The sequence below is a fragment of the Lathyrus oleraceus genome, chromosome 5, assembly GCF_024323335.1.
Source record: "Lathyrus oleraceus cultivar Zhongwan6 chromosome 5, CAAS_Psat_ZW6_1.0, whole genome shotgun sequence".
Taxonomy (NCBI): Eukaryota; Viridiplantae; Streptophyta; class Magnoliopsida; order Fabales; family Fabaceae; genus Lathyrus; species Lathyrus oleraceus.
The window spans coordinates 361,921,395-361,929,189 of NC_066583.1; the positions used below are offsets into that span (position 1 = coordinate 361,921,395).

General features: G+C 27.6%; 1 pseudogene; it reads left to right on the forward strand.

Annotated features, from left to right (window-relative positions):
• The first annotated feature begins 466 nt into the window (after positions 1-466).
• LOC127080713 (F-box protein SKIP23-like) lies at positions 467-1,618 on the forward strand (annotated as a pseudogene).
• The last annotated feature ends 6,177 nt before the right edge of the window (positions 1,619-7,795 follow it).

Consider the following 7,795-nt stretch of genomic DNA (forward strand, 5'->3'; position numbering starts at 1 on the left):
TGACTATTTAGTTAAATATTGGGAGTAAAGCTTTCCTTTTGTTTAGGTAAATTTGGCTTTTTAGAGGAGAAAGTTTTAGTTGATTATAAACAAATGTTAATAAAATAAATAAATGATATTGCTAAATCTAAAACATAGTAGTTAATGGTTTAAAAAAGTATTGATTTTTTTATTTATAAAACATAATCATATTTTGAAATATTAACAAAATATATATTTTTCGTATCTTTAACTTTATTAGAAAACTTAAAACATAATTATATTTTGAATATTTGATTTGATGTGATTGACCCAAACATAGAAACCCCTATCAATTGCAAAGATTTTCTCTTGATTTTAAGTCAGACTAAGATGATAAAAATTGGAATGTTTTAATATAAATATATGAAACAGCAAGAACAATGTACAGTTTAATTTTCTACTATTTTTTCTTACTTTCGAAAGAGACTTGTTTTGAATATAGTCCATGAAGATAGATTGGAGGAACTTAGAAGCACTTCCTTTAAGTATAATTTTTGATAAGTTAGTAGAACGTATAGATCACATCTATTTCAGCGCCGTATGCAAGAATTGGTATTCCATTGCAAAGTTTAATTATCAAAATCGACAAATACATAATAATGTATTGCCCATGCTTATGGTTCCCACAAAAGGATGCAAAAAGAAGCGAAGTTTATATGGGATTTCATTAAAAAAAAAACTATAACTTCATACTACCAGTACCTTGTAAAAAAAGGTTTTGTGGTTCAAGTCATGGCTGGCTGGCCAAGGTGGATTATAGTTCTAAAGTTACCCTTATAACACTCATCAATCCTTTTAAAGATGCGGTTTCCATCACTTTACCACCCATCTGTTTCATGGATAGGTATAGAAGAAGTGTTCATTCTGAATATGATGTGCATAAGGTTGTTTTATCTACTAATCCTATATTAAAGCCACACGATTATGTAGTTGTGGCCATTTATAGTATGCGTCAATGTCTTGCATTCCTAAAAGCTGGACAAAATACATGGATTTATATAGATGATATTCATTGTCTCTTCAACGATGTTATATTCTACAAAGGTTTAGTCTATGCCGTGGGACTATTAATAACATTGTCTCGTTTGATTTATCTTTTTTAAAGGATGAAAAGGTGATTCCTAAAGTTGTTTCTTTGGAGGGGGATGATTATGCTGATCGGGTTTATCTTGTAAAATCATTGGAGGGAGACTTATGGCTCGTTAGAAAATTTATTGATTTTCCCGAAGGTGAAGATAATATTGATCCTAGTAGAGGTACAAAAAGATTCGAAGTATATAATTTAGAATTGGATTTTCAAACGGGTGAACTTATACAAATGTTACAAATTGATAGTTTGGGAGATAATGTTTTATTTGTTGGTGATAGTGATTCTGTTGCTGTATCAGCTTCATATTTCTCTAATTATCTTCAAAAAGATTCAATTTATTATACAGATGATTTTTACGGAGATACACCGCCATATCCTAATGGAGTGTTTGATATGAAAATCTACAATGTAAAAGAGAAAAAGTTTAGACAACATTGCCCTTATTACCATTGGTTTAAAGGAATGTCACCTGCAGTATGGGTTATTCCACCATTTCAATGGGATTGACAATTTGAACTTCAAATATATTGTTTTGTTTCATTTTAGTTTTTTCCAAATTTGTTTGTTTAGTTAAGTAAATAGAAAGTAATTTATTTAATTCCTTTACATTGCGATTAATATATATCTCTATTCCAATTTTACAATTTTAATTTTCGGAATCGTATCAAATAGGAGGAATGAATTATGCATGTTACAATTTTGAATCGGTTAGATTGTCATTCTAATTCCAGAAATTTTAGGTATGGCTTAAATAAGATTATACTTATGAATCTCAATCTTAAAATTTGAATCCATGAATATTAATTTTTTCTAATTTTTTATGTTGATTATCACATACACATACAGATGGCAATGGGCAGGGTACTATAGTACCCATCCCCATACCCGCGATTTAAAAAATCCACGTGCCCGAGTCCTTACCCACTTGGGTGCCAAAGTTAGCACATGTACCCGTGCCCTATGGGTATGTAAGTACCGATACCCGTACCCGTACCCGTGACACGCATTCCTATTAAAAATAAATAGATCAATTATAAAATATCATATAATTTTAAAATTTTTAAAACATTAAAAAAATTCAAACAATTTATTGTTGAAATAAACGAACACTTATATTAAATATGTAATGGTTTAACATTGATATACGCTTTATAATTGATAGACATGCATTTTTATATAACAATATAAACTAAAATATATAAATCAAAGTAAAAATACATAAATATATAGTGTGCGGGTATGGGGTGGATTGGGTACCAAAGTGTCCATACCCGCACTCATACCTGCTTTTTTTATGGGTAATTACCCGAGCCCATGCCCGTATCCATTTTTGCGAGTTTTTACCCTACCCGTTTTGGGTAAATTTGCGGGTGCCCATTGGGGATAGGTCAAATTGCTATCCCTACATACACAATTTGAATCCGCTGCAATCTCTGCAAGAATAGATGTCACCGCATAATTAGAATCACCATTCAAATCAAAGGATATGAATTGATATGAATAAGGATTTAAAGTTTAAGGTATTTCAAATCATAGTACTATAAAAAAATCAAATGATGTAAATGTATCAAATTTAATAATATGACACATTCAATAATTCTTTACGGCGTATCCATATAATAAAATCTACCGTTGGATTGAAATATATTATCATATAGATCATCTCCATAAAATTTAATATTAATCGAAATTCATTTGATATGTTAAGAGAAAGATCAAAATTATTTATTAAAGTTTTGTAAGACGATAATTTTTATGCAGTACGTTGATATATCAAATGATTTTCGATTGATATTCAATTTTATAGAAATAACTTCTATGATAAAAACTTTCATTCCAACGGTGAATATTATTATACAGATGTGTGGTAAAGAGTTCTCAAAAATGTCATGTTATTAAGTTTGATATATTGATGTCATTTGATCTTGATTATATATATATATATATATATATATATATATATATATATATATATATATATATATATATATATATATATATATATATATATATATATATATATATATATATATATATATTACGAGTGAACACATTCATGTCGCTAATGTTGATATACCTCTTAGTTGATTCAATGAGTATGATGTTATTGTAATGTGTGCATATCAATGTGTGTTGTCGTCGTAATGTGCAGTGTTAGCCGTAGTTTTATTATGATATTATATATTTGTCATATTTTATACAATATTTCTAATTGATTGTGTATTGCCTGTGATTTGAATTATTCTATATGTATTCATGTTGTAATGGTTTTGTATATTTGTAATTAGATGTGTAGTGTTGTCTATGTATATATTGATCATGTGTGTTATTATTCAATATGTGTAGTGTCAATTGTGAGTTGTTATAATTAACATCTTATGATTGTCATGTGTTATACATTTAGTGTGGGCGTGCTTTGGTGATATGGCATGCTAATGTGTTCATGGTTTAAGCTTTTATACAGTATGTTATTGTTATTGTAGTTTGTATGATATGTGTCGGACTTATACATGTATGTTTATGATTTGTTTTCTTGTTTCTACCATAAAATAGAATTCGTAACTCCGATTGATATGAGACCGGATATATTGGAAAGTGAATCCAATACTTTACCTTTTGATAAATAGACATCATGTTTATGTTCTAATTATTAATTAGGTATTTGATGAGAAACCTTTGTTTTAAAACTCATATGTTGTGAGAACCTTTGTTCTGAAAGTTCCTATTGGTAATAACCATCATGTGTGCTTTATGTATGATATTATGATGTGTATGTTATAAACTACACTATGACTTGTTTGTTTGTGTATATGTATTAAATGATTAAAATCTTGATGATGGATGAGGTTAAACCCATGGTTTGTAATTGGGTGAATGGATTAGTAAGAATAATCTAGACTATGACAATGCATTTTGCTACTAGACTGAGTTTGCGGGTTCGATCTGCATCTGTGATTTTAATCTTTATTTTAATAAAATTTATAAAAGCACAAATAACCAACATAATAAAAAATATTCTTTTATATGTAATGATTTTATTCAATATCTTATATATAAATTTAAACTTTATTTTAATAAAATTTATAAAAATACAAATAACCAACATAGCTAAAAATATTATTTTATATTTAATAATTTTATTATATATAAAAATTGTTAAATCAACTAATAATTTTTGGCGTCAAAATGAAGGATATATTTATAATTCTAATATATTTATTTATATTTATCTTGGCGTCAAAATGAAGGATATATTTGTAATTCTAATATATTTATTTATATTAATTTTTTAATATATAATTTATAAATATAAAAGTTGTTAATCTTATATATTATATTATTAATTAATGATATTGATCCAATTAACTCTTTATTTTATTTACTAACTAATTTAATAATTAATAATTAAATATAAATAAAATTTGATGTCACTAACTACTTATCTATATCACTATACAAATTTATTTTAAAACTCATGTTACCATCACGGATTCTTTCACTTCTCTCTCATTCAACTTCTCTTTTTTTTTAAAATTCTTATTTCCTTCTCCCATTATTCTCTGATTCATTTATTTTGATATGACGTGGAAATTGATTAATTCTGCTTTATACATGTTATTCTCTCTTTCTACAATAATTTCTTTATATAATTATAAGCATAGCTTATTTCTTTCTTCCATTATTCTCTCTTTCATTTGTTTTGATATGATGTGGTAATTGATTAGTTCTACTTTATATATATTATTCTCTCTTTCTATGACACTTCTTCTTATAATTATAAGCATCTCTCATTTACTTCTCAAATCATTTATACATATTTATTCATTTATTTCTCAAATCATTTAAACATGTATATTCTTTTAATTTTTATGTTTGACACTAAGTCCATTCTTTGAATTTAACTATAAACATTTCTCAATTACTTCTCAAATCATTTAGACATAATTATTCATTCATTTCTCAAACTCATTTATATTCTTTCAATTGCATGTTTTCCATTAAGTATATTTTAATTTTTTTCTAATCAATCAAAACGTGAAAATGTTTGAAATTATATATTTCATTAGATTTTATTCATTAAAAAAATCCATTTCATTAGACTTTGTTCTTTAGACCTATGTGGTAATAAGTAATTCTTTTGTGTTGTAGTCATCTTACACTATCAAATTATATAACTCTATTTTTTACATTTTTTTTAATATTATTTAAGGATGATAAGTCTTTGTAATTTTACTAGATATGAGCGTGTTAGAATTATTGTTGCTTTGTAAATTTATGAACAAATTTATATAGTGTACTCTCAAGGTTGTCTAATTGATCTGAAGTTGATAACCCAACTTATAAAAAATTGTTCCTTTTATTTTTGGGATTGAGAGAGAAAAAGATATCTACACAATATCCTTGATGAGAAAAACAATGGTTGTTTTTACTGGGGAATTTCTATATGTTTGATGTGGAAATTAATAATTGTCTATAGGTAAGAGTAAAAAAAAATTCTCTATTTTTTAACTAAATTATTTGAGGTTGTTTTTTCGTATTTTTATGTATAGAAACTATATATACTATATACTAGCGTTCAGACGAACGTGCTCGTCTATCCACTTATTTATTGTCCTAACGCGAGTGTGTCCTTTATGATATATTTTTTTATATTTATTTCTTTAAAAAGAATATTATTTGGGCATAATTATATAAAATTAAAAATAAGATGATAAATATTCACTTTAAATTTGTAATTTATTATCAAAGTCGGAATAATGAACACTAAAGAAAAAGTGTTTTCAAGACCAATTTAACAAACAAAAGGCCAATTATGATAGTTAAAATTTATGAAACATACTAAAATTTATGAATGAATAAATATGTCTAAATGATTTATGAAGCATTGGCGGAATAGAGGGGGACGTGGGAAGGCCACGGCCACCGCTCAACTTTTTTTTTTTTTAATTCATATATATTAAATTACTAAAACATCCTTATTTTAAATTAAAATTAATTTTTATTTTTTATTTTTCATTCAAAGTTAGGTTAAAATACAGATAAGGTAAAAAGCTCATACCTTTCCCTTCTTTCTCATATGGGTTTTCTACCGGCACCGGAATCGGAACAGATTAAAGTGATCGGTATCTAACAGGTAAAAAACTTTATTCATTCTTCTTTTATAAAAAGTAACAAATTAAAGTGATTGTTTGATTTGTGTTTTTGAGATTTTTAGGGTTCTTCTTTCTTGATGTGTTAAAATAATCTATATGAGGTTTATTAAGCCAATTCATAACACTGTAATTTACAAATATAGTTATACACTGTAATAAGGTTTATTTAATCATTGTTGCTGCTAATTTCTAATAGTGAAGTTACCGGTATTTGAAAACGGATTAAAGTTGATTAATTAAGTTTATTAATTTTTTTCTCTTTTAATTTTTATGTTCTCTAAATTGATTTTTGGATCTGATATGATATTATAGGAAGAGTAAAGATGAATAATAGGAAAATTGATTCTTTTTTCAAAAGGAAAGCATGTGAAATTGAAAGAGAAGAGACAGATGAAGAAATTATAATCCCGACATCCGAATCTGAAACAGTTCTTGAGAATCCAACAATTGAAGAGCATCATGGTTTTGAAAATTCTTTGGAACGCGATCTTGGAAAGCGTCCTCCGATTTGGCAATATCCACCAAATCAAGTGGATGCAATACGAAGAGCTTATCTAAAATGGGGTCCATATCAAATTCATTTAGAAAACTATCCTTTGGTCGCTAATGAGGATCATCCGAGAAGGTTTCAACATACTTGGTTTAGCATATTTCCATCATGGTTAGAATATTCACCATCTGAAGATGCCGCATATTGCTTACCATGTTACCTTTTTAGCAAAAAACTAAGTGGACGTCCCGGATCACTTGTCTTTATTTCTATGGGTTTTAAAAATTGGAAGAAAGTTAGGAATGGAAAACATTGTTCCTTTCTTAAACACATAGGGAAGGATCCTCGCTCACCACACAACAATGCAATGAAAGCTTGTCAAGACTCGTTGAATCAAGATGGTCATATTAGAAATGTTATTCAAGTGCAAAGTTCAAGTCAAAGAATGAATAATCGGTTACGACTCAAGACTTCAATTGACATTGTTCATTGGTTAACACTACAAGCTTGTGCTTTTAGGGGTCACGACAAAAGTAGCAAATCAAGAAATCAAGGTAACTTTCTTGAGTTATTGAAACTTTTAGCATCCTACAATGATGAAGTTGCAAAAGTTGTGTTGGAAAATACTCCACAAAATTGCAAGTATACTTCACATCAAATTCAAAAAGAGCTCTTACAAATTCTTTCTAGTAGGGTGAAAAAGAGTATTCGTGAGGAAATTGGTGATTCCAAATTTTGTATCATTGTTGATGAAGCTCGTGATGAGTCAAAAAATGAACAAATGGATCTTGTATTAAGATTTGTTGATAAAGTTGGTTTAATACAAGAGAGATTTTTTGATGTGGCACATGTTAAAGACACCACATCTTTAACTCTTAAGGAAGCAATATGTGATATACTTTCTCGACATAACCTTGATGTTTCTAACATTCATGGCCAAGGGTATGATGCTAGCAATATGAGAGGAGAATGGAATGGTTTACAAGCCCTCTTTATGAAGGATTGTTCTTATGCATACTATGTTCGTTGTTTTGCTCATTG